The 12,825-nt window shown below is 33.3% G+C and overlaps 1 long non-coding RNA gene across 1 annotated transcript; it reads left to right on the top strand.

Annotated features, from left to right (window-relative positions):
* Nucleotides 1-429: 429 nt before the first annotated feature.
* On the top strand, nt 430-4,147 carry LOC120349841. The gene is made up of 3 exons (XR_005570447.1): nt 430-529; nt 1,215-1,328; nt 3,913-4,147. It is a non-coding gene; the product is annotated as an uncharacterized LOC120349841 (long non-coding RNA).
* The last annotated feature ends 8,678 nt before the right edge of the window (nt 4,148-12,825 follow it).

Below are 12,825 nucleotides of genomic sequence, written 5' to 3'. Positions count from 1 at the left end.
TCAGTGTCAAGCACAAATGTCCCCCCATAAAAATCAATTATCTCCACCTGAAATTAGTATCAAATATTTTAATAACAGTAACATTGTCAATAATTTTGAAATTGCCACCATTACTATGGTATCGAATGAAAATATCAATATATTATCAATAATATTGATACTGTGAAATGGAAATATCAAAGTCTTAACAATTGATATATCAAACTAATTCTAACTTTTTTCCCGGGGAAAACTGATTTTATTGCATTCAAAAATGTAGAAATCAGGATTGTATTCTACTTTTACTTATTTAAACTATGTAATTTGAATAACACATTTCCAAACAAAGATGTAGATGACATTTGAGAATATGTAATTATTATCTATTGATGTATTGATAATATTATATCAACATTTTGGGTCTATCAATAAAATGATCATGATGACACAATGCACAATCACAATAAATTTTCAATTTTGCTAAGGACCAACGGTTTTTCGAATGAGTTTCATAGTCTGTAATTTTTGTGATTTTATCCAGGAAATATAGGTAAGTCAAGTGATTTTGTTTTTATTGATGTACTGTAAAATGAAAGAATAAATTTTATTATAGGTCTAAATACTTATATATTAAATGATAATCTTTTCGAAAGACTATTATAGGCCATGCATAACATAACCTTATAACACAACACTGAATACCATACTATTTAAGGCATAACTTAATAATAATAAGAGAAAAGCCTCTTGAATTTATCATTGCTGGAAATAAGATGATTATTATTCTAGGCAGACACATTCCAGGGTTATATGCTGGTACATATAAATTTAAATGTGTAACAAAACTTTTTATTTAGCCTACCCTAAGTAATTGAAGTCTCCACAAACTAAACTACACTCATGTTATTATAATGAACTTAATATCTATTGATATATGACTGTGGATTGATAGATTAAAATTTATTCAGTTGTTTTCTGGACTGGCAGGCTTTATTTAAACTTTTTCCAGCAAGCAATTGATTTATTTATTTATATTAACAGCTTTATATCTTATTCCAATTTAGAAAAACTATTGGTGTATAGTCCTCTCATTTTAGCAATATATATTTTATATAATAAGAAAGAGTGAGACTGTGTGTTTGCAACATGTGTGTTTTTCCAATTTTCTAGTCAAAAAATATTAAGTATTTGAAATATGTTTAATTATAAGTAAACTTTTGTTTCATCTCTGATAGGAGCTGTGGTGATGAAATTTTCCAACACAAAAGAAAAAGACATAGAAGCAGTATGGTAATCAAATACTGGCTGAAGTCTCCAAAAACTCGGTTTACCAGCAAAGAGAAATCTAAGTAAGTCTCAATTTTGATTAATTTAAAACAGAATATAAAGTCAAACAATTTTTTTCTATGGGTGATGTCCACATGAGCTCTAGGCTTGTGCTAATCATTATAAGTTAGTAATCATACCGAGTGAGTCATATGTAAGGGAACCTTTCAATAATTAGAGACTGTTGTTGATATAATACTGTAGCTTTCAGGATATTTACTGTCAAATACTCTAACTCTTGACGTGTGGTACAACTGAATTTCAACCCCTTCATAAGGGGTTGACTAGGTTCAGAATGTATAATAATGGTGACTCAATAGTTTTAACTGGAAATTTTAATGTAAACGCCTATTGTGTGGTACATTATTTTAAAGGGCTTTTTAAAACAAGAAACATAACTCAATTAAAATGTACTATGAAACTTGAATCCAAAACGGTGGCTGATTGAAGTTTCAGTTTGTAAAGAAATGAGGGGTTATAACTCAAATATTTTTAATGTAAACACCCATTGTGTGATACATCATTATAAAGGCCTTTTTAAAACTAGAAAGATTACATCAATAAAATCTATGATACTTTTTTCCAAAATGGCAGCTGATTGAATTTTATCAATTATTTCTTTGAAAACCAAAACTTCAATCAGCTGCCATTTTCAATAAAAGTATTATAGATGATTTTTATTGATTTCATCTTCCTCGTTTTGAGAAGGCTTTTAAGATAATACACGATGGGTATTTACATTCAAAATCTTTGATTTACAACCTCCAAGTCACCCCCTTATGAGGAGTTGAAATTCAGTTGTATGTCAAAAGGTGGAGTATTCAAACAATAACTTATCCTGGAAGTTACAGTATTATATCTACAACAGTCTCCAACTTATTGAAGGGTTGAAGACTGTGATGTTTTGAAAATAAATTCAATAATATCCTGAAACATATTATGTTACTGGTCAAATACTCTAACTCTTGACGTGTGGTACAACTGAATTTCAACCCCTTCATAAGGGGTTAACTAGGTTTAGAATGTATAATATGGTGACTCAATAGTTTTAACTGGAAATTTTAATGTAAACGCCTATTGTGTGGTACATTATTTTAAAGGGCTTTTTAAAACAAGAAACATAACATCAATTAAAATGTACTATGAAACTTGAATCCAAAACGGTGGCTGATTGAAGTTACAGTTTGTAAAGAAATGAGGGGTTATAACTCAAATATTTTTAATGTAAACACCCATTGTGTGATACATCATTATAAAGGCCTTTTTAAAACTAGAAAGATGACATCAATAAAAATCTATGATACTTTTTTCCAAAATGGCAGCTGATTGAATTTTATCAATTATTTCTTTGAAAACCAAAACTTCAATCAGCTGCCATTTTCAATAAAAGTATTATAGATGATTTTTATTGATTTCATCTTCCTCGTTTTGAGAAGGCTTTTAAGATAATACACAATGGGTATTTACATTCAAAATCTTTGATTTACAACCCCCAAGTCACCCCCTTATGAGGAGTTGAAATTCAGTTGTATGTCAAAAGGTGGAGTATTCAAACAATAACTTATCCTGGAAGTTACAGTATTATATCTACAACAGTCTCCAACTTATTGAAGGGTTGAAGACTGTGATGTTTTGAAAATAAATTCAATTTTAATATAAATTATTGTTGTTTCACCATTTTATTAAAGCAAAAATCTCCCTATTGGCCATCCAGACATTTATGGTTTTTTCCCATTGGTGATGCAAAGCTAATACAAGCAAATGGCTGATACAATGTCCAACAGCTGAAAAAAGAAGCTTACATGAAACATTTTTGAAATTTGTCAGCTGTTGAATGATTACAAATGAAAATGAGCTTTCTTTTTGTAATTATAGTGTCCAGCTGTTAGATTGCATTTATATCACTACTTACTAGGAAAAATCCATTTGTCTGAATAGGACTTTATAGTTGAATTTAATTTTTATTCAGTTTTGTGTAAAATTATTGTAAAGTTAGGGTAGAGAATTTACTTCACATTATATTGTGGTTATTCACAAGTTTTATAAGATTTATAGTTTTTCAATGTAAAAATAAAGAATTGAAAAGGTTATTTATTCAGAATAATTAAGGTAATCCTTCTCCATCTTTTCACGATAAAATATTGTAAAAATGTATTTTAAAAACGTTATTTTCATGTGAATTTTTGAAAATTTTCATGCGAAAGAAATGACCAAATGTGGGACAAGAAATGTATAAAAAACAGTTTTATACATGTTCTTTTATGAGAGTTCAGTATACATGTTCAGTAAAACGTGAAAATGTAGAAACAAGAAAAAACGTTATTTTCAAGTTTCAGTTTCACGTACTTTTCACGTGAAAAAATGTGATTTTCTCGACTTTTCCACCAGAATATGACGTTATAATGTAAAACTGTGAGGACATAATTTTCACGTGAAAAAAACGCTCTTGTGTTATCTTGGACTTTCCTTTCAGGAGAGGGAGAGTCATGCATATTTAAATATATTTTTAGGTTATTAAATAAATTTGCTAGCAGATTAATTCAGGAAATAAAATCCTTATTTTCTAATTTGTAAAGATTGTATACTTTGAACTGTTATTTGTTCTAGAAATGTTCAAACACCGGATCCTGGAGGAAAATCTGAATGCTACAAAAATTGAGATTGAATTGAGGTGCAGTAACATAAACCAGTATGTAGCTCAAAAAATTGCTACTTTAAACAGGAAGAGATTAAAGTATTCTGGAGCACCACAATAAGGACCTTTCTTAATAGATAAATGACATGCATATGAGTTATTTTAATAAACAAACTTCTCACATTATTTATGTCTTAACTATTTACATCCCTTAATTTTTCATCAATACATCAATAGACATCTATTCACTGAATCCAATTCACTTATATTAATTATAGATAATTAAACAGGTATACTCTCTTGTCTGATGCCAGTTGCAGCTGGGTTAAAATATTATAATCCTTGCAAATGTTATCTTCATCCTAAGCTTCTCTCCTAGATTTAAAAGAGGATTTTTTCTATAAAGGAGACAGGCTGCTTATAGATGGCTATTGATCTGTATTGATATCAATACAGCTGGTTATGTATTGATATCCATGGCTACCTATTGATGTGTATTGATATCATTAGGTATTTGGGCCAATACATATCCATGGAAATGTACTGATGTGTATTGATATCAATACAGCTGGTTATGTATTGATATCTATGGATATGTATTGATTTGTATTGATATCAATAGGTATTTGGGCCAATACACATCAATACATATCCATGGAAATGTATTGATGTGTATTGATATCAATACAGCTGGTTATGTATTGATATCCATGGATATGTATTGATGTTTATTGATATCAATAGGTATTTGGGCCAATACACATCAATACATATCCATGGAAATGTATTGATGTGTATTGATATCAATACAGCTGGTTATGTATTGATATCCATGGTTATGTATTGATGTGTATCGATATCAATAGGTATTTGGGCCAATACACATCAATACATATCCATGGATACCTATTGATATGTATTGGCCCAAATACCTATTGATATCAATACATTTTTTTATTGATCTCTATTGATCACTTCCACTAGGGCTCTGGCCGCATCTTGCTCCCTTCAACAGCTCTGGACCAACTGACCAAACTGGCTCTCTCTTCTTCTCGGCGAGCCTCCCTTGGCAGCCGAGTAAGATAAGATAAGGGTGCGCGGCGTAGCTGAGCAGTAGCCCAGTGCCTGACCTGCTCGTTGTACAATGAGATCTTATAAAAAGATTACCGAGCGTCAACAAAACTAGCTCTAAAATCAATTTCCCTCATTAGTCACGAAATAGATCGTGACAGAAGATAGAAGATATTTTTTTCTTGCTTGTCTAACTTATGTAAATTGAGCTTCAGCACCTCATTAATATCTCCCTCCATATTATCGAACTGACAGCTATTCGAATTAGAGCCATTGTTTCCTACAACAGTCTGTACAAATGTTCTTCTACTCAGAGTAGGCACACGAATTTCTACCTGCTAAGTATTTTTATCTCCAAGTTTTGTAGTTGGATTTTGACTGATTGAGCTCTTGGGAGTGTTTGTCTTCCTTTTTTGAGCCACATTTCTGATTTTCTGCAGTTCAGTAACTACAGTACACCCTCTGTAACTTGCAGGGTGAGCTTCTCCACAATGGACACATTTTGGTAGGACATCATTGGATTTTTGGCAGTCCCTACTTAGATGCTTTGATCCACATTTCACGCATCTTGGTTCCATGTTGCAGTAACGTTGGGTGTAACCAAAAGCCTGACAACGCTTGCATTGGGCTATCAGCTTTGCCTTCCTTATATTTTCAATTTCCACCTTACATCCAAGAACCGTTTTCAATTCAAATATTTCTTGATATCTTCCTCGCGAAAACGAGGTATCCATCTTCCTTTTTTTGAATTTCTTGATTTCACTCGAATCCATTCAGTCTCCTTTGCTAACTCTTCTTCATCCCTAGAGAAATGTAGCTTCTTGTTTTCTTCCTTTTCAGCAGTTAGTTTATTAGTTTTCAAATTTTCTCCAACAGTAAATGGTTGAGGCTGGTTCTTACTCTCTCCATTTTTCTCAAAAAGAGATATTCTTTTATTCAGTTCCTCTAGCTTCGTTTCAAGCTCTTCATTCTTGATTTGCATCATTACACATTTATTTTCAGCTTCCTTCCAACTATTATACAATATTTCTTCGGTGATTTCGTTTTTCCCTTCTGTGTTCAAGACTAAGCAGTTGCTCTTTTGTAATGATTCTTGTGACAAATAAATAAAAATTGAGTATTATTGGTGTGGAGTTGATATTCATCCATCTTTTGAATATTATCAGATCAATTTCTGTGATGAGAAAAGAGCACTACTATATATAAATATATAATAAAAAACATCAATAAATTTTAAATTAATAATATTATTTTGGTGTGGATTAAAATTGTTTTCTCTCTTCTTTGCCACAAGTTCAAAATTTGTCCTTATGTATTGATTTTGAGTATAATAAAAATCTTAAATTTGAAAGCTATTGTTGTATTAAGTCTGTTCGGTGCACTTTTTTTTATTTAAATTAAATAATCTTTTTCAATAATAATCCTTTAAGAGTGAGAAAAAGTGGCAACTGAAATTTTCAAGTGGTCTAATAAGTGAGTTACGGTATGGGTTGTTGGAAGTGCTAACTCCATTTTCTTTCCAGATCATAAACGGTTTCGAATTTTCCATTGGAGTTTTTTTTAATACATTCAGTATATCCTAGGCTTTGTTCTAATATGCGTTTTTTTGTGATGTATGCCAAAATAAACAATTTATTCAATTTACAAAAAATATTACTTTTTTATTCATGAACTATATGGGAAATAAAATGTTTTAGTTTGGGAAGATACATTTTTTTGAATTTTTAAGAGAAGTTCTGTTGATATAATCGAAACCGTTTATAATCTAGGAAGAAAACGGGATTAGCACTTCAACTCCCATAACTCGCTTATAATAAGACCACTTAAAAATGTCAGTTGCAACTTTTTCTCACTGTTAAAACTTTTCTCCATCTTCAAACAATCTCTTTTATTGATTTTTTGATTTTGTATTGTCATGTTTCTCTGCGCGGTAGTCATTAGTTTGTATCTTTGCAGCTGGAGCGCTAGTGGTCCACTGCCGGCTTGATACTGTGCATTCTCGTTACATATTTTATTTATCTTTGTTCTAGTTTTTGGATATGTTCTGAAGCCTTTGTCATTTATTATTGTATTTGTCAATTTGTTGTTTGGCTTCCAGATATTTTTTGCATCTTTTCTTGATCAAGGTAGCACCTGTTTGCTATCCATTTCCTGTCTTCACTGTATCATTGTTTGTCTGTCTACCAGCAACTTCGTGTGTGTCTCCATTTATTTCTATTTTATTCGTGACAATAGTTTCATCTCGCCCTGTTTTACTTGTTTTATTTGTTGGAGACATTTTTTCGGTTCTTTGGAGCCATCAACTTTGGAATTTGGACAATTAGTTCATTTGTTATTTCATTTCTAATTTGTCAACGTGCTCGGGAACTCTTGTGTGTGTAAGTTACAACTTGAACTCTCATCTCTCGTGAAAATAGTTTCAACTCGCCCTGTTTTACTTGTTTTATTTGTTGGAGACATTTTTTCGGTTCATTGGAGCCATCAACTTTGAAATTCGGACAATTAGTTCATTTGTTATTTCATTTCTAATTTGTCAACGTGTTCGGAAACTCTGTGTGTGTGTGTGTGTGTGTGTGTGTGTGTGTGTGTGCATCTAACTTAGTATATGAAAGTTACAACTTGAACTCTCATCTTTTGTGAAAATAGTTTTCACCTCACCCTGTTTGTTTATTTCAATTGTTGGATATTCTTGACTGGTTCTGTGGAGCTATTTTTAGTTTTTTCAAGACTTGAACACTTGTTTCAATTTTACATATTTTATTTCCATTAAGGCATTCTCAAAATGGCTGCTTGTGTGCGTCACCGCGTCTATCTACAAGTTTAAATTTGTTTTACATATTGCAGACTCTTGTTTTACATCGAGTGCTAACCTTGTTTAGTAATTCTTTATTTGAAATTTTGGGACTGAAAGTTTACCCATCATTCATTCTATTGATATTTATTGTGATATATTGCCAATATCACTGTTTAAAGTGACTCTCAATTGTAAATCGCATTTTACAAACATTGCAACTGAATATTTCCAAGACTCAGGAAATATATTCTTCGAAACATCAATTGAAAACTCTTCCTCTACAACTGGCTGCTGTTTCATCCACATTTCAAACAAGTTGGAATCTTGTTTCTCTTCTGATGTGTCCATTTGAGCTATTGGAAGCTCACACTGTCTTTGAAGGCCCTAGACCAAACCGGGACCTTGAAGTTGGCCTATTCGAGCTATTGGAAGCTCACGCTGTCCTTGAAGGCCCTAGACCAAACCAGGACCTTGGTTCTTGCATTTATGTTCCGCAGCTGAGTATTTTTGTATCATCTACTTTGTATTTTTATACTGCCCTAATCTATTGTTTTTATCTTTCAGGTTAGGAATTCATGGTTGTTCATATTCAACCTCACTTTATCTTTGAGTTATTTGATCAGTCAAACTGCTCTTGAGACTTGTTTGTCAGTTTTGTATTCAATTCATGAATGTTCTGTGAACATTGCAATTATCAATCCTTTTGATTCCTTTTTATTATTCTTTGATTATTGCTAAAGCTTAGTTTCTGCATTTTGCAATTAGGCTATTTCAGTATAAGCTACTGTTATTCATATAACCTTATGGTTAATTTCAACCTACCTGTTTTCTTTGTTAGTATCAAACCAGTTCAAATGTTGAAGCTTTGCAATTTAACATATTTACATCTCAAATTTCCTAGGTGTTGTTTGTTATTTGAAATGACAATTGTAGGTTTAAACTAAAAACTACTTATTATAGACTCTGGTATTCTATAAACGTTTGTTTAGTAGCCACTACATTATTCCATTTTGATACCAGATAGATTATTTTCTATGTGTATTGCTGTTTTTTATTTACTCTGTTCTTACTAGAAGCATTAATACAGTTTTAAAATTTACTTCATGTATTCAATCTTATCTCTTGTTCATGTGTTTTGACATTCTTTAATGCTGATTAAAGTTTTGTATTTTACCAACCTACTTTTTCATTTGGCATTTCACCTTAGCTTACATGTTGTTGATTAGTTTTAATACTGAGTTGCCTAAAACTGTTTTGCATTCATTCCAGTGCACAGGATTTTGAATGCACAATGGTTCTTGCACTCATGTGGAGTTTCAGTCATGTGTCAAATCAATCAAGACACATTTGTTTCTCTTATTTCAGAATTTTATTTATTCTCTCCTATTTATACAGTCCACTCTTTTCTAAGACTAAATTCCACATGGTGTTTGGTCCTCCAGGCCGGATGATTTGATCCTTGTTCAGTTGATTAGAATCTTGATTTCAAATGTATGCCAAATGATAAGGTATTTTCTGGATTTTTCTCATTGTATGTTGTATAACATTGTCCTAGCTGTAAATAATGTATTTCTTTTCCTGGTTTAAGGAACTTGATTTCTCTTGGCGCGCTGCGACACGTTATCATGACATATTCAACTTGTACTGCTTGTGAGGTGAATGGACACAAAACTGCGCAGATCCATGCAATACTGCATCTGAACCCAGTTCAAGCCAACCGCTACCTGTGCCATACTCAAATTGAAGGCATCCTTTACTTATGGAGTGATCCGTGGTCTAGTGGATAGAGTGCTTGCGTAGCAGCACAGAGATCCTGGGTTCAAACCCTCTCAATACCAAAAGTTTTTTAACCAGATCACTCCCGTGTTATCGGATGGGCACGTTGAACTGTTGGTCCTGGCTGAAGTATGACAGTCGTAAGGCCCATTGATGGCTTAAATTATATATTCAGGCTGTGGGACCTTCCCGCAAGGGACTCCCCACCAACAAAAGCCATACAAATTTACTTTTTTACTTAGAGACAATCTCTAGTGTCAAGTGTTCACCAGCAGCATATGTATGTATTTAGTTTTTAAGATCTGACAACTCTATTCAAGCACATTGCTATCTTCAGGTATTCAAAATGCCATCAGATAACAAAGTGAGCCCATATATTAACAAATGGGTTAATATTGGTAGGGAAATTATAAGGCTTTATGAAAAGCACTCTGAAACTGTAATTGAAACTGATGAGCATTATCACAATTTTTTAGTTGTAAGAAATAGGCTATCAGTGTTAGAGCAGGCCTATGATCAAGCTTATTTCTCACTTGATCCTGAATCAATCGATCAGGATGTTCATGATAACATAATGGATAAATTCACTAGCATAGTTGCAAGACTTACTTCTGTTTGTGAAGCGTTTGAGTCGCATCAGGAAAAAATGCAACATCAAACAATTGAATCTAATGATGAGTTACAAAATTGTAATCTGATTGCATCTGATACATCTAATTCAAATCAACAATCAAGTGTAAGGCAAAACAACTCTCAAGAAGCATTGCCCTCTTCAAGGGACACACCTCAAGTTCAAGTATCACCCTTTTCAGGGGAAAGCTATCAGCTGCAATCATCACCTCAAATGAGGCAAGAGCCGGTGGCTCATTTGCAAAATTTCAAATTACCTGAAATTCCTCTCCCTACATTCAATGGGGATTTCGAGCATTGGCTAGAATTTAGGTCTTCATTTTCTAGTATTATTGCTGAAAATGTATTTGTGACACCAAGTATCAAATTTCATTATTTGAAACAAGCCCTCAGTGGTGAGGCACTCAATAGAATTCTAAATGTACCACATGAACGTTTCGATATAGCATGGGCTTTACTGAAGCAAAGGTATGACAATCCACATTTAATTGCACAAACTCATGTCTCTGCCATATTAATGCCACCTTCGCTTGATTCAAATTCTGCACATTCTTGGCGGAACTTTATTGATCATGCAAAAATGAACATTCATGCCTTAGAATCCATTGATTTGAAAGTAGACATCAAAGACCTGCTATATATGCATCTTTTCACTTCACGTTTTGATGCTAGAACCCTGAGAGATTGGGAACGTTTTATTGCTAACACCCCTGTACCATCGATAGAAGTCTTATGGACTTTTATGGAAGGTCAACACAAAGTAGCACAGGCTATTTCATCAGGTTCTAGTGGAAATAAGCAGGACATGCTTAAGCATACTAACAATGCTAAATTGTTGCAAACTGTCAAATCTGCTAGCTTGCAACAGAGTTCTAATCATAACAAATTCAAAGCTTATAATCAATTTCAGAAAGTATCAACTTGTTTGTTTTGTAAGGATACAGGCCATAATGTGTTTGGCTGTTCTACCTTTTTGCAAATCGCTCCTGCAGCTCATGGTGAGGCAATTAAAAAGAAATCGTTATGCTTCAACTGTTTGAAGCCATATGTTAAGGATCATCTTTGCACGGGCTCATGTTGACTTTGTGGTAAACGACATCATAGTCTTTTACATCATTCTTCATTCCACTTCAACAAGGAAAATAGTAAGAACGTCCTATCAAATAGCATTCAATCCTGTTCTATGCAGCCCAAATCTGAACTTGCTCATAGTTCAAAGGCTTCTATGGCCAATTCGTCAGCATTGTTGAATTCCATTGGGGAATTAAATCATCAAGCATCTGGGAAGTGCTCTGTGGAGGTCTCCCAATCTGGCAATGGTGTGAATCCTGCTGGCAGAGTACAGCATTCACAGTCACTATCAACACCTGTGGGTGATGTTTTTAATAATCATGTTTTAGTTAATTCTAGTTGTAAGATACCTGAGAATACTGTCTTGGAATCTGCTATTGCAATTATGCCTACAGCAGAAGTCATTGTCTTTGATGTAAATAATCAACCTGTTGTGTGTCGTGCCCTATTGGACTCTGGTAGCGACTCATGTTTGATTTCTGAAAGTTTGTCTGCTCATTTAGCACTTCCATCATTAAGTAAGGAGACAGTAATTCATACTGTGTCAGGTAGTCCTAGTGTGACTTCAGTTGTAAATTCTGTCACTGTCAGTTCTACAGACAAAGGTTGGTCAAGTACTGAGGAGTTTATTGTAGTGAACAAAATCACATTGAACATTCCACCTTTTGATTTAGATTATTCTAATTTCAATATTCCAGGAGGAATCAGATTGGCTGATCCTAATTTCTTCCGCTCTAAGGGAGTTGATCTTCTGTTGAGCGCATCTGTCTTTGCTGCGGTTATGACCAACAGACAAATTTTTGTAGGTCCTGGTCACCCCATTATCCAAAACACCCTGCTAGGTTGGGTTATTTTTGGAGCATTAAAGTTACTTCGTCCAGTTATTAGTTCCAACAATGTATACCCAAATTTCATCTCAAAGTGTGAGATCTCAAGTCAAATTGAAAAATTTTGGAAAATTGAGGAATTGCCAGAAGTAGTTTGACCTACTACTGAAGGAGCTAAAGTTGAAAGGCATTATTCCGAAAATACTTGTCATATGGAAGATGGACGATTCATGGTATCACTTCCACGTAAGGACAATTTTTCCACTTTGGGGCAATCTGAATTTCAGGCAAAAAAGCATTTTAGTTTCTTGGAGAAACGTTTTGAAAAACAACCTGAATTGAAAACTCAATATGTTGAGTTTATGCGGGATTATCAAAATTTGAATCATATGACACTAGTATCCCCACCTCAAGAAAATGAAAAGGTAGGTATACTATATACCTCATCATGCAGTTTTTAAGCCAGACTCGACTACAACCAAACTTAGGGTAGTATTCTATGCTAGTGCTAAAACTAGTACTGGGATATCTCTCAATGAACTTTTGTTTGAGGGTCCCACTGTCCAACCTGAACTGATTGACATTGTATTGCGTTTTCGTTTGCATGCGGTAGCATTCACAGCTGATATAGCCAAAATGTATTGCATTTCACACTCAACAAAAGACTAAATTCCACACTCACTCTTATAATGATCTTAAAACAATAATTATATTGG

Source organism: Nilaparvata lugens, chromosome 2 (genome assembly GCF_014356525.2).
Source record: "Nilaparvata lugens isolate BPH chromosome 2, ASM1435652v1, whole genome shotgun sequence".
NCBI classification, from domain to species: Eukaryota; Metazoa; Arthropoda; class Insecta; order Hemiptera; family Delphacidae; genus Nilaparvata; species Nilaparvata lugens.
The sequence above is the reverse complement of the archived record's forward strand: the minus strand, read 5'-3'. Positions and strand labels throughout refer to the sequence as shown.